Raw genomic sequence first — 22,030 nt, 5'->3', positions numbered from 1 at the left:
TATGCAGAGATGTACAGTGAGTGTTAAGTAGGTAATATTACTGTTTGAGCCATTGCCTTAATTTTGGTACTATGAAAGTTCCCATATAATGGTCTAGATACATTCATTTGAATAAATTTTCAGGCCCATAAGAATCATTGATTGTTGCCTATCCTAAGTTTCCTACCAACATCATGACCCCCTCCCTACAGTAATCAAACTCTAGATTCCTTGCAATCGTATACAAGTCCTATAAGTGTATATGCAGAGATATACAGTGAGTGTAAAGTAGGTATTATTATTGTTTGGATCAACGCCTTAATTTTGGTACTATGAAAGTTCCCATATAATGGTCTAGATACATTCATTTGAATAATTTTTCAGGCCCATAGGAATCATTGACAATTTCCTATCTTCAGTTTTCTACCCATATCCTGACCCCCCCCCCCTGCAGTTATCATTCTTTAGATTCACTGCAATTGTATACAAATGCAGAGATTATTGCCTAGATCCTCTATTCCCTACCCAGATCCTGACCCCCACCCCCTACAGTAATCAATCTCTAGATATATGTTTATAGCTCCATGATTTAATTGACCAGGGCTGTACAGGCCTACAGTAATCAATATTTAGATTCTCTATAATTGTATACAAGTCCTATCAAGGTATATATGCAGAGATGTACAGTGAGTGTTAAGTAGGTAATATTAGTGTTTGAGCCATTGCCTTAATTTTGGTACTATGAAAGTTCCCACATAGTGGTCTAGATACATTCATTTGAATAAATTTTCAGGCCCATAAGAATCATTGATTTTTGCCTATCCTAAGTTTCCTACCAACATCATGACCCCCTCCCTACAGTAATCAAACTCTAGATTCCTTGCAATCGTATACAAGTCCTATAAGTATATATGCAGAGATATACAGTGAGTGTAAAGTAGGTATTATTATTGTTTGGACCAACGCCTTACTTTTGGTATTATGAAAGTTCCCATATAATGGTCTAGATACATTCATTTGAATAAATTTTCAGGCCCATAGGAATCATTGACTATTTCCTATCTTCAGTTTTCTACCCATATCCTGACCCCCCCCCCCCCCCTGCAGTTATCATTCTTTAGATTCACTGCAATTGTATACAAATGCAGAGATTGCCTAGATCCTCTATTCCCTACTAAGATCCTGACCCCCACCCCCTACAGTAATCAATCTCTAGATATATGTTTATAGCTCCATGATCTTCAGTTCATCTTCAGTTCCCTACAGTTGTAAGTATACATTTATACATAGATTCCGATACGAGTGCATGTGACTTTACCTACGTACACTTAATAACAGCCTCTGCGAAGTGACCATGTTAATGATTAACATTAGTCTATCACTCAATTTGTCCTAATGTCGTTTTCGATCTTCTTTAGTTGACGGACTATTATGTAGACAAGCCTTATTTTTAAATTCCAGGGGTCATAAAAATGTAACTTTACTACCCACAAAGCTCAAGAAGTCAAGAGTATGAAAAAGTTAGGTAATTACTGAGTAAAAATGTAAGTTTACACGGGCAAGTTGTGCACTAATGACTCAACATTTAAGATTGAACCTTTTTTTGCGAAACTAGCTGTTCCAGTGTCCATCCTATGAATACTTGCCAAACATGATTTGGCTGTGTAAATTCGAACTTCGAATATTGATTTCAACTTTATTTCATATGAAAAGAACCTGAAAGTACTGACCATTGGGTAAATAGGTATGTTGTTTTCGGGCCATATCGGTACATCTATCAAATTTGAAAAACTTGGACGAACAAAGTTGTTTTCGTTCACAAAATATGGACATTTCAACATACTATGTGATAGCCATGCTGATTTGTGTGTGCGTATTGTCATGTGATTGTCATTTGGCAGCAATGCTGGTTTGCGAATTTTTTGTGAATTTTTTAGAGTAATTTTGAGTTGCCCCTCTGACTGGACTACGGAATTGCAAGAAAAACGGCCTTGCCCCACGGTCTAAGACTGATAATAGTGATGTAGACCAAGCCCTGGTTAAAATATACCAGGATGGGGTCAAAATTTTACCAGGTTCCGGGTCAGTTTGCCACCTACACAATCCTGGACAACTTGACTAGGAAATTCTGGTCAAATAAGCTTCACCAAGATCCTGGTTAACTTGTGACCAGGATTAATGGTCAGTTGGTACCAGGATTAATGTCAGAGGTTTAACAAATTACCTGGTTCTTTATCCATAGCATAACCAGGATTTTATTCATTATTTAATGAGACATCATTGTCAGATTGTAAACCCACCTCTTTGTCAAATAACCTTAATAACCTAGGCCCAGGACAAAAACAGCCTATAGACTTAACACAATTTTGGTAAATTAAGTACTAAGAATCCTTGTTAGATACAGACCCTTAACCTATTCAGCTGTCTCAGATGTCCTCCTTATGAATGCATCAGGCATTAAAAACTGTCATTTCCCTGGATATTGCATAACAATAGCATTGTAACGTGGCATGGTACGTATTGAACAAACTGAAACACAAACAAGTAAAAACGTGTACAAAAATAAACAAGTACAAAAACTTGAGGGTGTAACTATCTATTCATAAAACATCTTTAGTAAATCTTCAATCAACAAATAGTAAAACATGAATGTAAAAGTAAGAGAATGTTTGATGGCAAGTGGTGTAAATATATATATAGATTTATAATCAGGCAAATGCATTAGAAGAATGAGAGGCATAATGGACAGATATTAAGAAGGTAATACTTTAACTAGTGTTTGTATCATATCAATAAGTAAACATGTAAACATTAAAACAATATTATGGCGGGTGTTTTACACAAGGGTGGCTGAAGCACTTTTAATCTGGGGGGGCACCGACATCAAAGGGCACTTTGCAGAAATTCGATTCGACTGATGCAGCCTTATATTTAGCACCCTTTATAACTCTTATTGTACTATCTTATTTGCGTATACACATCACTCCATCAACCCCCCCCCCCTCCTCAAGCAAAATTTGTATGCTAGCACTGCAATATCCAATGTGCAAATTGGGAAACAAGGAAGTAGTTTTCTTTTGAGACCAAATGAGGTGAAATCATGCTAGTTGCTAATGTAGGAATCTTCCGAATTAGAGTTTATTTCTTGTTAGTATCTTAACAAAGTTTTCCTGCAGTGGAAATAGCTTTGAGTTTGACCCACAGAGATTCTTTAAAAGTCTGGATCGTGCCAGGATTTGCAAAGTTGTATGCACGACTACCTGAGCGGAGCGCCACCATCGGTTGGCGCAGAGCGTACAAGAAAATTTTTTGGTTTTACAAACCCCTCAGATGGCCGGAAACGGCCCTTCCCGAGTGTTCATTCTGGTTCTCTTGCTAATTGAGACACCTCAATTTTTATGTAGAAAAAGGACACATTTTTAACCTGAGGAAAAGTGGGGGGCACATGCCCCCTGTGCCCCCCCCCCGGTTCCGCCGCCCTTGGTTTCACATACAAAGTACAGCTATTACTACTAAAATAATATCAGCTAAAATTACTATTGTACAAAAAACATGGATAACACACATGGTGAAAGATTTGAAGTTTAAAGTAAGCATATAACTACAAGTAATTAATTACTTTAAAAAAATTTTAAGAAAAATAGTGTTGTACTACTGCCTTTAGTCATCTTTCTTAAAATACTCCAGCAGGAGTTGAATAGGGAAATCTTTTGAACTGCTGAAAATGTTTAGTCATTATTATTCAAAACCCATTGAAATCAATCAAATACAACGAGGGTTTCGTATACCATGATGAACCATACATGAATTTTGCATCACATGTTATTTTTTGCTACAAGGTTGTCAGATGTTGACCGATGTTCCCTTTTGATATGGAACCATGAAAACTATGTACTTCAAAAAAGTTTTGATTTCAGTAAGATTTAATGATAGTTTGAAATTTTCATCACAGTTTCAGTTTGTCAAATGACCCTTGATTCCATGAACAGCAATACCATGTCTATGAAGTTTTAAATATACAGCTGATTCTGATTTATCATGCTATGAGTGAAAATAAAAAAGTGTTAAGAAATTGTTCACGAACTGAAAAGTCTTTGACTATCTAAAACAAAAAGTGTTATAGAGGACTAGAGGAGAAACTTGATGGACTCACCTCTCCCTAAGGTTGAACTATTAATACTAACTGAATGCATCGTTCTGGTCTTTGACAGATAAGTACACACAAATTGAAAGCTCATTTGTAGTTACGATGTATTGAAAACTTAATAACCCGTATGAAGGACGGTAGATTCCCCTTGGGAGACTGGTTGGAAGAATTGCTACAAATGTTGACAAAGATAGGCCAACTCTAGTACTGATTTATTGTCGAAACGTTTAATTTGATCTTTAATTTTTTCTTCTCTTTTCTTTCTTAAGGGAGTCTTCTACATTGTTAAGCTATTGTATGCTTTATAGAAGACTTCCTTTCACCTTGTATATTTGCACGTGAAAAAACAAAATAAATCAAATCAAATCAAATCAAAGATAGGAAGAAAAGTTATAACAAACAAATGATATTGATGTCACGTTTCGACACATTACAAACCATTACAATAAAAGAGAATGAACAATAGTTGGAAATAAGTGATGCTGTTTCAAGCGCCTGGCATCAGTCATCCATTCCTGCTTTCAATGCAGCCCTCATTGCAATCAGGGCAGTTGATGTTTTTGATTTGACGTTACTGTCCAGTTCGTAAAGAACCTTCTGGGCAAACTCCCATGTGACCGCACATTGCCACGGATAGTGAAGGTCTAATACATAGAACAACTTGAAGCAAACATCAAGAGCTTGTAGTAGGGTCTGATGCTCTAATCCATGCCCATCCGCCACAACAAAATATTGATGGGTAGCATTCCGATCACCCATTATTAAGACAAAAGGCTGGCGGTTGTCAACTTCCTCCAAGTATTTGGGCATGTTGGTGCCAACCTTCAAAAACAGAAAAATGCAGATTAAATATACACTTGCTGGAAAAGAACACTTTGAAGGTATGCTGCATTGGCCCCAAATATGCCAGATATTCAAATATGGTCACCTTCGGGCAAAATTGTTAAGTCTTTAACCACCCTGAAAGAAATTTACCTCACAAGACATTCAGTCATCTTTAAGTAACTAGTCATGTCTATAAACAGACTGCAACCTTGTCTGTTGTAGCCTTATTTTTGGAAGTTCCTTTTTAATTCTTTAAAACAATCAAAACCTTGGAAAATAAGTCCATTAGGAGAGTTCATTTACAACTTTAAACAAGGGAAGCTCCCCACTTTTCCCACTACTGCCAGTACTATAAGAACACAAAAAAAAAAGCATTTACAGCATAAAAGAGCATTATAAAAGACTGGTTGTAAAGACCCAATTGGTTGAAGATACTGCATAGTCACTGCAATGATTACTAAAATTAACTATTCACTGTGTGTCAGTCCAAAATAGTATGTACCTGTTCTTCTTGTAATTTTTTCAGGAACTTTTTCATGGTCCCACAGCTTTCACCATTTCTGTTGAGGCTGCTTGGTTTAGCAACAAGAAAGCTTCCTCATCGATCATGTTCTCTGAAGAAAAAATAGTGAAACATGGTTCAAATGTAATCCCTTTGGTACAGTACGATTGAAGTTAGTTCCCCCACCAAGAGCCTTCATCAAAAAATTATATGAAACATTTTTAACCTTTTCTGATTTGAAGCTCCATCTACAAAAAATTTGTATTCTATAATCATGTCAATTTAATAAAAACTGTCATTCATTAGATCACTACCAGTGTTTCCTCTAAGATCTAAGAGACAGTATTAGTACCAGGGGCGTAGCCAGGATTCTCTGTAGGCATGACTATCTGAGTGGAGAGCCACCATCGGTTGGCGCGAAGCGTACAAGAAAATTTTGGTTTCACAAACCCCCCAGATGGCCGGAAACGCCCCTTCCCGAGTTTTCATTTTGGTTCCCTGGCCTCTTGGAAGCTTGAGCCACCTCATTCAACATCACTTTTAACCCCCCCCCCCCAAAAAAGAAAAAAAAAACGAATTAAAAAAGTACTTAATTCAATATTACATAATGTAATTAAAATTAGCAAGGTACATGTACAGAGTAAGCCAGTAACAACAGGCAACAAAGTGCTGCAGCTCTATAAAGTCTGTTAATTAGCAATAGGCTTATTTGACTGTGGAATGCTTCTCAACTGAAATATTATGTCCGCATTAACGAGTTCTTAACTAGATGTTAAAAATCTGACAAGATCGGATCCGAGTCTTTTTCGGCAGGTAGAGTGTTGATTAAAACGGCACGCGATACAAATGAGCTAAAGCTAAATTTGGCTCAAATATAGTGCACCACTTGCAATGCAGGGTAGGAATTTAGATTTGGCTCTGGGGGGCAATTTTGGAAAATGAAAAGCTAAAAAAGCCCCCCTTAATGTATTTATGAGGGCATTTTTAAGGTTTAAGGGGGCGCTTTCCCAAAGTTCAATATGCTGTTCATGGAAAAGGTTGTAAGCATTCATTCATTCATAAAACTGAGCACTACACTTTTTTCCATTTGTGTACAATTTGACTAGATTGTGTAGCAAAATGAGATGGGATACTGAACAAATTATTCCCTGAAGTGTAATTGTAATTTGTAAGTGTTTTTTTTCGCACACATTACTTTACGCACATTACTTTCCACTGAAAAAATTCTTGTGCGGAAAGCAACTTTTTCTTCATCTACCTGTACACTATATTTTTCCTCAATTTTAGGATACCAAATTAAGGCAGGATGATGAAAATAACATGAGAAAGTATCAAAGAACGTTGATAAAGGATGGTTAGACTGAGTTCATGTCAGAAAAGTTAAGCTGAGCTTATAATTTACATTTTACAGGAGGCTTGGGGTGTTGGTAATTAGGGATTATTAAAGGAGTATGAGGCAGTCAGCGGATAAAAGGGCAAAGGAATGCCCGCGTTATGAAGGATTGAGTTTCTAATAAAGTATTAAAAATGCGGTCTGCGTTATGATGGTTTAAAAAAAAATGTTGTAAAAGGCGGTATCTTTTTGATTTTCGCTGGAAATGGCTGTATAAGTAAGGGCCTGAGCACGCATTTTGCAACAGATTTACATCTAAAATCATAGGCGATTTTTGTCTTAGCTGCATCGCTTTTGTCCATCCGTGTCAGGAGGCACTTCATTCTGTTCCTCCCCAAAAAACGGTACTTTCCGCTGAAAAAATCATTGTTTTCTGCTGTCAAATTTGTGTACGGAAAACACTGTTTTGTTTCAGCTGAAAGTAACGTGTGTGGAAAATAACATTACCCTTGATAGACTAGTTTAACACGTTTATAGGCCTGACACACAGTCCTAGCCTAACTAAGCAACAATTAACAGTGGGAATTAACATTAGTATGCCTAGCCATTAGTATCAGCAGGCCTAGCCTAATACTGTTAGGCTATGCGTAGCCTATGCACAAACTATTAGAGTTGCAATTGTAATATTGTAGTTGCTACAGTAGGATAAATTTCTGTCATAAAATTTAGCAAAAACACACAAGAGTAACCATTTTTAGTGACCGTTCGCTCCTTTTTAGGGCATTTATTTACAGGGCGGCATAAGTCACGGCAACTGGTTTAATGTAGGCCTAGCCTTGGCATTGTCTGCATTATATTAGCCTTCGAACAGGACTGTGCAAAATTTAAGGTACTGTAATGTATAGGCTTATCCATTGCTAGACCTGTCCTAACGTTGGGCCTATAGCCCTTTTACTATGTCAACTTAGTGTTAGCCCACTTCATTGGCCTACCAAACGTCTGTTAAGACAATCGCACGTATTTCAAAGAAAATAGGTTAAACCTTTCTGCATCACAATAATCAAAACAAACTTTACCTTCAAATGTGTCATTCAGTGATGATAGGTTCCATTCTGCTAATTTTTCTTTGACAAACTCATCCATGGTTTCTGGCCTGATGTGAAATATTTCGACCGACACTGTGCTAGTTGTGAAAAGCCCGTGAAGTTAGCATGTCAATTACGTCACTGAATTCAACCAGGAAAGTAGTTAAAAGTTAGAGCGTGATAAAATTCACGTCAGGCTAACCAGAATACAGGGTGGCTGCTAATATTTGAACCCCAATGGTGTCACTTTGAGGTAACCAAGATTATTACACCAGGACGTTTTTAGAGTGTATGATTAAATAGGATTTTACACCACATAGATTAATGAGAATGCTGTTACAAACAGTGTGGCTTATAACCCAAAACAATCTGATTAGGCTATGTTTTGCACTAAATATTAGAAGAGAAAAATCCATACATTCTAAGCAAATCGACGAATCATAAGCAGGTGCCACTGCCACATGACTGCCTTTCTAAACTTTACTGGAGAAAATTGAACTTCAAGTCAGAGATGTTCACACCAATTTTTTTTGCTAGTAGTTTTTGTCTCATTTGAAAGAAATATTACGGACAGGATCTCTCTCATCAAACAATCAATATAGCTGAGAGTTCTCAAAACCTATTTACAATAATTCATATTTTTAATGTCAATGAAGAATGTCATATTGTCGATGTATCATGCGAAATAAAATAAAAGTAAAAATAGCACAACATGATTTACACTTCATACAGCATATAGCTGCATATCGGAAACACAAACTGGCCAACATGTGAGTAATTATACAGCCTGTTCCCTCCATGTTCATGTGCAAAACCATATTTTACTATTTTTCCTTCTAAGTCAGTCAGGCGCGTAGCCAGGAATTTGCCAAGGGAGGGGCGAAACTGTAGATTCGGCATTGCAAACTATCTAAGCGTAGCGCCATCATTTTGGCGCGAAGCGTACAAGAAAATTTTGGCTGAAAATGCCTTCCAGATTGCTGGAAATGGCACTTCCCAGGCCTTGTAAGTTGCATCTTAGCATTTTCTCTTTTGAAAATACTAGCGATATCATAAAAATATTTAATTTTTTTTTTAAATATGCTCAAGGAGGGGGGGGGGGGGCGGCTGCCCCTTTCGGCCCCCCCCCCCAGCTACGCGCCTGAAGTCGGTCATCTTTCCAAAAGTTACAAAATGTTACCCAGTAAAGTGGCTTCAAAGGATCCAGTAGCGCTGTCCCACACCTGGGGAATTGGAGTGTTAACCCTTCAGAAGTTCCTGATACTTAAAATCCAATTACATAAATAAAAGAAATAAAAGTCTGATATTTTCTCACCATTGTTCTATGTATAAGGAACACTACATGGTCCAGAACTATAGCTTTTAACTATGAAAGTGATGTATAGAATTGCCTGCAAATTTCAGTATTAAGTAATATTTTAATTTTGTTATTACATTTCTCATTTACAACATTACAATAAGAAATAAATTGAAAGAAATTTGTTGTTCTAAATTAGGCAAAACACAATAGGATTTGTAAGAGAAATCTGCACCCTGGGACCTTACTATGATGTGTGGAAACGTATTACAATGTGTTTCTTCCCATGTCTGCAAATTGGTCCAAAGATACAAATCTGTACCCCAACTATGGGTTAAATATGTACCAAGAGTGGTGTCCCAACACTGAGGTGTCGGTCTGTATGTATGTATGTATGTATGTATGTATGTATGTATGTATGTATGTATGTATGTGTGTGTATGTATGTATGTATGTATGTATATATATATATATATATATATGCATATATGTATATATATATAAATATATATATATATATATATATATATATATATATAGGAATAACGGAAAAACTGTTAAACAACTATGCTGCATGTAGAGAAAGGCTGGATCTCGAGTGAGATACAATACTTGAATTAGGTAAGTTATTGGAAGTAAAACAGCCAATGTTTGGTTTATATATATATATATATATATATATATATATATATATATATATATATATATATATATATATATATATATATATATTTATAAGTATTTATTCAAACTAAACTTTGATGCCGACTAAGACGGCGAAATAACGGTCATGAGTAACAAACTGTGAGTTTCAAGATGCACTTTAAACTGGAATTTTTCACTTGATATGAACAAATGTTATTTAAGTAAGATATCTCTATACAATTCAGAATGGATCCGGGTATATTTAGATCAGTGGTGCAGACTGGAGATCGACCTTAAACGTCAACTGTTGCTTAGCCTATACTTTAACTTAAGCTGGCTTAGCAAAATAGTCAAAATGTAAAAAGAAGGCCTTCTACTCTTCCACTGGCAACATAACACTAACAGTATGCATATTATTGTAGTGAGTTATAGAGCCATTTTGACGTCGATTGACATCACACTGAATTAGTTCTCATGCTTGCGAAGTGCAAGTGACCATTGGTAATTTCAGTAAAACTAACAACATAGTCAATAGGTATTAACGTTACGCCCGTACCTTACAGCCTGCCACCTAGCATAACATGTACTATAACGTTAGAAATGTTGAGAATGTACTGAGATCTGTTTATAAATTGCAAAAATAATCATAGGTGGAACTTAAAATTTAATCAAAAGCTCTTCATTCGAAAATGGTTATATTTCACACGATAATTTAAGCCAATTAGGAGGAAACAAATCATATACTTACAGTTGCAGAAGCGCGACGTTTTCGTTGTGAAAATCTACAAATATGCCACACTTGACCTGATTTGTTGACGTAGCTGAATTTGTTTGAGATTTTGTGGTTTTCACAGTATGGGATGTTAGATACTACTTAAACTCATATTCATTGAACCTTAAAATAAGGAAAACATTTAGTTTCCCCACATACGGCGAAGGCTGGCAACACGCCTGACAAAGCATAAAACGATGTATTCCTAGCAAGAGTGAATAGACTATAGTTACATGTCTAGTCCAAGCTGATCCTACAAAAATTTCTCTCCCAAATAAAACAAAGACCTTCACGCCGTGTAATCGAGTAACTATAGTGTGGCCCAGCAGGGATTTGTTGAACCATGGAGGTTAAAAAACGGTTTTACCTCCATGGTTGAACTATGTGTAGCACTCCTATTATTGTGGTAAATTAGGAAGAACTAAGATTTACATTCCCCCTCCCTGTGATAGGTTCCCCCGACAAATTGTTGGTGCTCATGGAGTTCAATGGCCGGTCACTTCATTGCAGGAAGTTGTAATAACTAAGCTTGTATTCTTGGAATGGTATTGATGTGTCCTCATTGTGAACCAAGAAGAATAAACCAATACAGAACCCAAAAGCCAATAAATTCAAGGGCAAAGTTGTCCCAAGAGAGTGAGATCTTCTGCAACAGGTGACCCATGTGTTCACCTCTTTGTTTATGATATCATTCTCTGGGACTACGTCACTAAATTGTTTACACCTGGTGTCTTAGTGGCTATTGAGTAATGTTGGTGTTTTCTGATAATGAGTAAGCCAATCAGCTGGTTCATTTATCTCCTTATTTGGGCTGGGCAGGAAGTTGTATTGTATTAGGGTACTCTCCCACGGCTCTATAAGACGGCCAGTTTCTAGTGATCTATGCCACTCACTTGACAGCCCTCAGCCGTCGAAAGGATGTCGGAGACATCATCAGTAGAAATTACTCCATAATTTCTATACAGGTACGAATTACTTTGTATTTGCCAGAAGTATATAGCTTCTTAGTTGAATAATGTTCAATAACTCTGTGATGGCCTCAAGCACACAGACATGCTTCAATGTGCTTAGTGTGCATAGCTAAAGTCATACCATAGACAGCTATACTTTACACAATCCATTGTGTAATTTCATAACTACGGTGTTTCATCGATGATGACATATAGTCAATGTTATTTATCGGTTCCAATTATTTCTGTACTATAGATTACAGTAAGCGTATATGCTACATGTAAATTAGAAGTTATCTGTTTGTGGAAACCTTATTAGCTGATAATGATATATGTTCTTTAGTTTCTTTGGTGATAGTTCTTTTCAGAGGTTGACCCTAAACTTTAGTTTTGCTACTGTTTGGTGGTACCTATGTTGTGTATCTGGGAGTATTATTAAATAGGGTGCATATGGTTTTTATGCATTTAGGTGTCTATTAGGAACATGCTATTTAATGGATTTAGGGAATTCGCACCTGACTGAGGCTTACTGCATGGTTTACATCATTGACTGCCACGTCGGCTAGATGTGAGCTTCATTACGTATGATATTTACTGGTAACATATTTCATTTATATTTAGCCTTAATGATCATTGTAGATGTGTCTCATATTGTAGTTGGTATTGAACCCATTATTTTGGATATATTTGATACTTTAGTTAGGTCACTCACTTGATAGCCCTCAGCCGTCGATAGGATGAGAGATCACCATTATAAATTATTCATTAATTTCTATACAGGTTCTTTGGGTTTGGGTGGGCGTGACTAACGCCCTGGTCGTAGAGAAGATGTTGAGAAAAACACAAATCTGCAGTTTGTTAAAAAAAATATACACATAGATCTTTGATCATAGCAATGATTGAGATACTGATGTGATCGAGAAGTCTAGGCAAACTCGTCGCCATTTCGAGAAGAAGAATATAAATGGTTCAAAGATAAATATTTGTCCAAACAATATTAAGATAGGTAAAATAGGAAGAATGATTCAGTTTTAAACTGAGAAATAGATATATTTATGGCAGTGGGTTACGAATGTAGGATTCTGAATCTGAGACGCAATCTTTTAGCCAGGGACTCAAAACCGTCCTGCAAACATTTTGGGGGAAACAAACCCCAAGTACACACACTCACAGCTAGGCCTATGAAAAACATTACAATTTTTGGAATGAATATCTTTCTTTCTTTTCAAAAGAACACAACTTCTTCTCCAAAGAACCAAAATTCTATTCCTTTGAACAGATGATTGTATTTGTTTTAAAACAAATAATTCGTTCCCGTTTTCGCGTAGTGGCGAATGTGCACTTTTGGCGAATTTTAGTTAAATATTGTTCTTACCTATTTCCAAGGTGAAGAATCGATTGAGCCTGGTTAGAAGTTCTACTATGTAGGTTTTTCTAACTGGTTTTTGACGAATGTCCACCTAATGCCCACTCTCGTTTTACATACTGACGAATACTTTCGTCATTATAACCACTCAGTAACATAATGTGTCTAAGATCCATGCGTTTTTGGATAACGACGAATATGACCATTTGGAACAAGCCGAACTTAACAACTATGTCATACTGATTTGAGAACCAACTAACTGTTGTGATATGAGTTATGTAGGTGCTACTTGCAGAAGTCGATTCATCTGTACAATCACCATGTTCTTGTAAAAAAATTCATTGTAATAAACTCTGTTACGAATCAACCGATATTCTCCATGTACTATCACTTCATGGTGGCAGCGGTGGGATAGATCACCCATCCATGTATCGACCCACCCTACCAGGACAGAAACTGGAGCAAAGTTAGCCGAACATTTGTGGAAATGGACAAATTTTCACCTCGTTTCACGAAGTCTTCGCAACTGCTCAGTTATCGTGTGTAGGCTTGGCATAGGCTACACACACTACGCGAACTTTGTGCATCTGTCTATATCTACAACAGCACAGTAACGGAGAAACTCACCACTACACTTTTCACTGTACATCGTTGCGAACAGGTTACGAACTAATTTACGTTACAATGTGCCTTTGTAGTGCGCATGCTCACGGTGCGTAATACGGTGCTCCACTGGACAGTAAAATCTAGCTTAATCTACCAGTTTGTCAGAGAGAGTCATTGAGATGACAGAGTCATTGAGAGTAATTGTCAGAGAGAGTCATTGAGTTAGTTATAGCTTCTGCCAAATGCAAGGCATTACAACGAGATCTGCTAGACAAACCTAAAGGTTATGAACTTAACAAAGTCCCCACTGAGGTGAAGAAGTACGAAGCCATAATACCGGGTAAACAATGTCTGCAAAACCTAGATTCTGGGGCTTCAATTAATTTGGTTGTTCCCACCAGAAAATGTGGGCTTTCCCATCCGCCAAAACAATGCCCAGCATACAATGATACGCGCAGAATTTACCGTGGTAGAAAGTCCACACAGTATCATGAGGTCAGTGAACAAGATGAACAGTCTGCACCAGAAGAAACCTATGATAGCGATGATCAATCCTTTGGAAAGGAATTTAACTCTGTTGTAGTATCTGGTATGTGCCTGGATGCTATAAGCCATTACCAAAGAGCTGAGGCGTTTACCACACTTGATGCTATGTGCCCCAGCCTAAGAGGGCGACACCACCTTAAACTTAAAATTGACACAGGTTCAACGGTAATGCTTTACCTCTGCGAACAATCAAACAGGTGTACGGCGACACCCAGTGGAGGTCACATGTAAAGCCAGACAATGTCAAGCTTTCTGCCTACGATGGTTCTGAGATACCATGTCTCGGATCCATATTCATAACATGTCGTTACAACGGATCCCCCTGGTTGAAGCACACTATCTACGTGGTAGATGTTCCTGGGCCTGCAGTAGCAGAATTGCCACTATTAGCCCGGTAGCCCAGTGCACTTTGATCAACGAACGAGGTACCAATATCTGAGTATTGGAACATTTGTGGAAAAACCCAGTATATCCAAAAGTGGATGTCTGCCGTGGTCCCTCTGCTGCATGTGGCCCCTGGGGCCGGTTAAAGGGGGCCCAAAAATGCATCTGATCAAACGAACGAGGTACCACTTGAAACCAAAGTCAACTTAATGCACGAATGCCACAAAGTACTGAATGGCCCATGCCAGACAAATTTTCTGCTGCAAAGGGCCCGCCAGACGCCCCAAAAGGGCCCCTAAAAATGCATCTGATCAAACGACCGAGGTACCACTTGAAACCAATGTCAACTTAATGCACGAATGCCACAAAGTACTGAATGGCCCATGCCAGACAAATTTTCTGCTGCTAAGGGCCCGCCAGACGCCCCCAAATATGGCCCAAATGCTCATTATCGTAGCATTGACCCAGATTAAATATGCAAGGTACCACTCAAAACCGGTTTGGAATGTTCGGGTTGATCTTACAGACTATGGAAATCATCACGCCAGACAAATTTTCTGCTACAAAGGGGCCAACAGACACACTAAAAAAAGGGACCCCAAATGGGCTATGATCAATCATAGTTGGTACCACACAAAACCAATATCAAATGCAAAGGTACTTTCCACAGAGTAAAGAACTGCCAATGCAAGACAAATTTTCTTCTGCATAGGTCCCACCAGATAGAAAGAATAGGTGGCCCAATGCGGCCCTATATGGGCCTAATTAATTGTATATTGATGCACACTATATGTGCCTTGTGACATGACATTCGTAACAGTCCACAGAGTAAAGAAATGCCAATGCAATACAAATTTTCTTCTGCAAAGGGCCCACCACATGTAAAAACAATTATGCAGTTTAAATAGTTAAGATACCACAAGAAACCAATCTATAACAATCAAGAACATCCTGAATTATTCAAATTCCTTCCCGCTACATAGGCCAATGGAAAAATGAGATTAGTATACTAGTAGGTGTATCAATTACTGAACATTTTATTGAGCAAAACTAAAATGACGCGAACTCTTTGAGGGAGATCCTGACAGTTATAATGCATTCTCAAATCCATTCTTTTTCCTTTTATCCATTCTTTTTCCTTTTATCCAGTCAGTACTTTGTATCGTGAGCAGTGTTTAACTTAGCAGTTACTTTGTTTCGCTGGAAACACTGGACCAGATTAAAATCAGTTTATGTATTGTAAATAAGAAACCCAAAATCATTTTGCATCTTAACACACTGTGTTTACGTTAGCATTGTAAATCTACAAAGTTTAAAATCTTGAGAAAGAACGCTTAAATGTCATCTTAAGACATACATGTAGTCGAACAAAAGAGATTGTTTTGTTTCTTAAGCTCAGACAAAGAAACAAAAATCAAACAATGGTGCAAATACTTTATAACGTGTACTTAACGATAAAGGTTTGGGTTGAAACTGTCCAATATGGTTTTTAAAGATACATAATTGAAGAATAGAAATGTATATGTACCTTTATGCTAGGTACACTCTTTAAAGGACTTAAAATGCTGAGATTGAACAAACAGATACTGATATCACCACGTATGACTCCATTCCTTGATACAAAATATAAAATGAGTAATTGGCCTATATTACTCCATCTTGGTCTTTTAGAACTTCCATCATTACACTAATTCAATTCGAATAGCTTGTAACAAGTCCAACAAATAGATGTGGCATCCATTTTTCAGAAATATGAATGCTAGATGAGGGTTTTTGTTTTCATCTATGAAGGAATCTTTTACCTTTCAAGAAAGTCATCTTGCTAGTTTAAAATGTACTAAAATCATAATTGGCAAAGATAGTAACAAAAGATCACTATGTGATTACTCTGAACATGACACATGTTAGGTATTGCTTCGAAGTATAAGAACTGAAAATTCATGTCTCTTGACAGTGAATAAACACTGGAGTGTGTGCATTGTAATAAGACACTGCATTTGCCATTCAGACAGATCTCAAAAGAATAATTAGTAAGTTTATGAAAATTAAGTATTCCCATTAACTTGATGCTAAAAAGACAAATGGAAGCTCAAATCTATGTCTCATTGTCGGAGTCATCACTCCAAGATGGTTCAGTACTTGAATCATCGGCATCAAACTCGGAAGCCACGTCTGGTCGGCTACTTTGAAAGTCTTCGCTCAGTTCCCCCTCTTGGAATAGATGATCTGGGAGAGCCGGTCCCTCAAACTAGTCAGGGCTGTAGCACCCATTCTTGCTCTTCCATCCGTAGTTCTGTGGATCCAAGCCAGGCAAGACTCTTCCTCAGAGTGTTAGAATTATAATGTGGGGAATTGTAATTTTTGCCCAGACCAGCAAATCCCAAAATATTTAGAGGCTTAGGTGAAAGTGTTATCTTTATTTTGCTTAGAGCAGCGAATAGCTAAATAAGATAAAACACTGGTCTTAAAACACTGGTCTTGTGTACAGTAACTCCAATTTATGCTGGAAATAATATAATCATGAGCTTCAAATGTCATGTTACAAGGCACATATATCCAATTCTTTAGACCCATATATAGGGCCACATTTGGGCCACCTATTCTTTCTATCTGGTGGGACCTATGCAGAAGAAAATTTGTCTTGCATTGGCAGTTCTTTACTCTGTGGAAAGTACCTTTGCATTTGATATTGGTTTTGTGTGGTACCAACTATGATTGATCATAGCCCATTTGGGGGCCCTTTTTTTTAGTGTGTCTGTTGGCCCCTTTGTAGCAGAAAATTGTCTGGCATGATGATTTCCATACTCTGTAAGATCAACCCGAACATTCCAAACCGGTTTTGAGTGGTACCTTGCATATTTAATCTGGGTCAATGCTACGATAATGGGCATTTGGGCCATATTTGGGGGCGTCTGGCGGGCCCTTAGCAGCAGAAAATTTGTCTGGCATGGGCCATTCAGTACTTTGTGGCATTCATGCATTAAGTTGACATTGGTTTCAAGTGGTACCTCGGTCGTTTGATCAGATGCATTTTTAGGGGCCCTTTTGGGGCGTCTGGCGGGCACTTTGTAGCAGAAAATTTGTCTGGCATGATGATTTCCATAGTCTGTAAGATCAACTCGAACATTCCAAACCGGTTTTGAGTGGTACCTTGCATATTTAATCTGGGTCAATGCTACGATAATGGGCATTTGGGACATATTTTATATTGATCTGCAAAAATGCTTAAAAAGTGTGTGAAATTTATTATTGTAACGAGTATCAGTGGAAATATAAATTTTGAGATCTTTTCAAGGATTTGATTTTTAACGTGTTTAGATTGCTTTCACCGCATACTCAGTCCTAGCGATATCGTTACTTACGTCCATCATTGCACTCCAATTTACTGTCGAGCAAATATCTTCAAAAAAGAAAATGGAAGCCTTTGGATTGGAATCGTATCTTTTCGAACCAGAATATTCAGAGGAAGAACTGAGACATGGAGAGGAGGAGTTTGTGCAAAGAATCAGTCCGCGACTGTTGGTGATGTTGGGTCGAATTCCGTTGCTGATACGAAAAGCGGTTCCGCGAGCCACTGCGAAGAATGGTGTCTGTGTGCACTCTGTTCGCCATTGGAAAGCGACAAGGGGGAGGGTATGTTGCCATAGATTGTTCGCGGAAAAAGCTTTGTTGAACGCAGGAGAATGTCTGACCAACAGACCTGAATTATCCCAGATATTTTTGCACCCAGTTAATTTAGAACTCTGTTTTGTAAATTTCTTGAGGTACAAAAAGAAGGATCCTATTCCTACGGCTGCTGAGAACATGACGAACAGGTACTGTACACCTCAGTGAAAGTTCACTCTTTTCCGGATATTTTATTCCATCTGGAATAACGAAATATCTTTTTCCTTTTTCTGCTCCCTATTCCCCTCTTCGGTTAACACAACCAAAGGCTTGGCATTCGGGCATTTAACCGGTGAAATAAGCTAAGCAAGATGCTCGAACATAGTGTGCATAGACTATAACTCGTATGCAAAGCTTCATTGTTTTGAAGTTACGAAGTGGCTCGCCTACGTCACTTTTGAAGCGCCCTCAATCCTCAAATTAACAAAATGGCCGTTGTTCAAATGGGTAACAAAAATAATTGGGAAATTCGCGTAAAATTCAGGGAAACTATATTTTGCTTAGTAATTTCATAAATGGTATCAGAAAAATATTCCCTACCGCATGTACACGTCAAAAACCCAGAGTTTATTTCTCCTTTAAGACTATGTCTGGACCCAAAGAGGCACAACCAAAACCTGAAGCGGTACCCACACAAAATTCCAACTTTAGAAGAACTTAACCCAGCATTTGCCAAGGCAAAATATTTCTCAAAGTTGGATGCAAAGGCAGGTTATTGGTCTGTCCACCTAGCTATAGACTCACAAGATATGACAACCTTCCGATCACCATTCCGGAGATACTGCTTTCGCAGGCTTCTCTTTGGATTGGCCACACGTTAGGACATCTTCCAGCAGCGAATGGATGACATCATCAGTCAAGTGCCTGGCTACGTGGGGATTGCTTACGATATTGTTGTGTTTGGTCTAACAGAAGAGGAACATGACTCCAACCTGCTCGCTCTTCTTACCATTGCCCGCGAAGAGGGTCTGGGGTTCAACAGTGCCAAAAGTCTGATCAAAACCGATGAAATTATTTTCTTTGGATCAACATACTCAAACTTAGGAATCCGTCCAGATCCTAGTCAGAAAGAGGATGTAATGGCAATGCCTACTCCACAGGACAAAGGAGACTTACAGAAGTTCTTAGGGTTAATGAACTTCCTGTCTGCTTATATTCCTTCATTCTCGGAAAAGGCTGCACCGCTCAGAGATATTTCAAGAAAGATACGCCTTTTCTCTGGCATGCAGACGATCCAGCTGTTTTCGAATCCCTAAAAAGGTCCGTCTCAGCCGAATCATGTCTGCAGTACTTTGACGATTTGACGCTCGAAATTCTTTATCGGGTCATTACTTTATTACACAACAAATGTGAAGGCGTGTTTCTTTGTTCTGGAAATTTTGTTCAAGATAAGTTCTCATTGTGAGTTCTCATAGTGAACATATTACCGACCATAGTCTGCTTCATGTTGTAACTTTTCATTCGTGTTATAGATTCCTGTATAAGTCTTAACGAAAAACCCGTTGGATACATGAGAATCAGCCATTTTATTTGTAATTTACAATCAAGAAACTTTGGCGGTATCAAGTTGCACATTAAAGCATTATATAGATAATACTACTGTTTTAAGATTATCCTGGTGTGGAAAGGAGTTCAAGGAAGAAATTTTACAGGGAAAATTCTGCAAGTTTTCATTGAGGTCTTTACCAACTCCCAAGAGGATGTTCTTCGTGTGGATTATGAGAGTTTCAAGTACATATTGTTTGAAGAAGAGTGACAGTAGTATCCTATTCTAATTAAGTATCACCTCCCTGCTTGAAGTTGCTTCAGAGCTGCAAAAAAGAATCATCATTCCAGTTCAATTTCCTCATGAATTATCCTATGTATAATCATTGTTTAACTCTTTGCCCAGGCTGATACAGATTCAGAATATTATGTTTGTGACTGTCTTCCAATTTCATGTTCGGATTTTTACTTCATTTACTTCCTTTGAACAAACTTATCTCTGTAAGACTGACGTGTTCAAAGTGTGAGAAACATGATGAGACAAAAACAAATTAGCATATTGCAACCTGCTCTGTCGTATTTGTTTTATTCTTTCCTTTTTTCTATTTTATTTCTTTAATGTTTGCAGCTCTTTGAAAAGAATATCGTGTTTGCAAACAACCTGAACGTATTGTCTGGAAATTGATGATAAATGAAACAGACGAGGTGTTCGTTCGGGGAGGAGGGTAGTGGCTGACATTGTTGATAGAATACAAGTATTGCTGCCTTTTCGAAAAGCATTGCTATTATTAGGAAATGACACCGTGCCATTTTTATGGGGATGTAGAGCCTGAAGCGGGGCTTAAGGGGGGGGGGGGGCAAGGCCCCTCCACTTCTTTGAGAGAAAACTCGGCGGTTGAGTGAGAAAAATAAGGAAGTGTAAAAATGGAAACAATAAAGTGGTAATGAAGGTCAAGAAACATATGTAAGGCCCGTACGGAGAGGGTTGGGGTAGTGATGACATTTTCAAGGTCAAGTGTCTCAGGGAAGTGTCTTCCAGCTTCCTCAGGGTTGTTATTAGCAAACAAAAATATTTTGGAGCTCATCACAGATAGGTCACGGACTTAACAAGACCCCTTCCCAGGACACAAATCGATAACTCACCATCCCAGCCCAACCCCCCCCCCTGCTTGCACTCAAAATTATGTGTATGGGCCTGAGTTTTTTATACAACATTGCCGATTTCGTTTATGATATATCTTGATAAACACCCTCAGTTCCAGTCCTATAATGAGCTTTATGCACGGATGAAATTTCATATTGGCTAGGCAACTCTCGTATAAAGTACAGTTACTTTAATTTTAAAATCTTACCCACTGTGTGTTGAGGAAATACGGCTACAATGAAGTTTGAACTTTTAATTTCGTTATCTTTTACCTCTGCAATTATCATTTCTATGCCCTATCCCGTTGACTTGTTAATTTTTTTTCTTTTTTCCCCCTTCTATTTTTTTCTTTTTGAGCAACGCACAACGTCTCAATTATTTCCTGTAACATCAAACTATGTATGCATCTGCTTTAATGATTGATATAATAAACTTAGTTGCCTTTTGAATGTCGAATTGCCAAAATTTTATGCGGGACAAAATATACTATGAAGTATTTGCGGACATTTTGTACCAGGACATTTTGTCCGGCCGGACTATATTTGCTTTGAGGTGGGGACACAATTTTTCAGCAGATCAATGTCCGACCGGACTAAATGTGATGGTAGAGAGTTTCCCCGCGGACACTTTGTACAGGGGACACTCTATACTGTCAAACCGGCTCTCCTTGCCCACTATACCCCCATATATGACATAACGACGAATATGTTTACACTAAAATTACTACTTTGTAAAACATTTTTCGATCAGCAACAAATATGAGAACTCAAAGTTCTATTTGTTATATTTCATATATCGACAACTTTCGGTACAAAAGGTCCATTTTTAATTACGATATACTAAAGTCAAAATGTGAAAATATATAGAGCGCGTTTCTCAAACCTCACTTTTTGCACATTCGTCACTACGCCAGAACGGGGACGAAATCATAACAATCAACCGCAAGTACAGAGTTAACAAAATATCCATTACAGAAATTTTCATGCTAAAAATAGTCAATGGTGGTTTCCAAATTTCCTGTGAATCGATTGGCTAATAGCCCTTACCATTTTCTGTGAGCATTATCGTGTCTGTAGTGCTCAATGAACACAAAAGATATTGTTCAAATACAATTTCTTTTGTTAACTATGGGTACCAGTCAAAGGCAAACTTCCCGCTTCAGAATTGGACAATAATTTTGTTGCTGTATACTCATTACATATACCGTGTAGGCTACTTTACGTAACCATTAGTGCATAGGTACAGTATCTATATTCTGTCTTTATTAATAACAAAACGTCCAAAATCCGATGCGAAGG

General features: G+C 37.8%; 2 long non-coding RNA genes across 4 annotated transcripts in view; both read right to left on the bottom strand.

The window, feature by feature from the left end:
• LOC139971994 (uncharacterized) overlaps positions 1-22,030 on the bottom strand; it is a 264,346-nt gene that overhangs the window by 238,898 nt on the left and 3,418 nt on the right. Inside the window, exon 1 of one of the 2 annotated variants that reach the window (XR_011794563.1) lies at positions 10,562-11,545. The exons of the other annotated variant lie outside the window; for it this stretch is intronic. This is a non-coding gene — a long non-coding RNA (uncharacterized lncRNA). Of the gene's footprint in view, positions 1-10,561; positions 11,546-22,030 lie in introns of those variants that run through there. 2 annotated transcript variants of the gene reach the window in all.
• Positions 2,560-9,589, bottom strand: LOC139971975 (uncharacterized). 2 transcript variants are annotated; one of them, XR_011794548.1, is made up of 4 exons: positions 9,052-9,589; positions 7,863-8,012; positions 5,454-5,565; positions 2,560-4,948 (listed from the first exon to the last, which is right to left on the bottom strand). It is a non-coding gene; the product is annotated as an uncharacterized lncRNA (long non-coding RNA). The 2 variants fall into 2 exon arrangements; XR_011794547.1 differs by lacking the exon at positions 9,052-9,589 and having other exon boundaries at positions 7,863-8,392.

The sequence above is a fragment of the Apostichopus japonicus genome, chromosome 8 (genome assembly GCF_037975245.1).
Source record: "Apostichopus japonicus isolate 1M-3 chromosome 8, ASM3797524v1, whole genome shotgun sequence".
NCBI classification, from domain to species: domain Eukaryota; kingdom Metazoa; phylum Echinodermata; class Holothuroidea; order Aspidochirotida; family Stichopodidae; genus Apostichopus; species Apostichopus japonicus.
The sequence above is the reverse complement of the archived record's forward strand: the minus strand, read 5'-3'. Positions and strand labels throughout refer to the sequence as shown.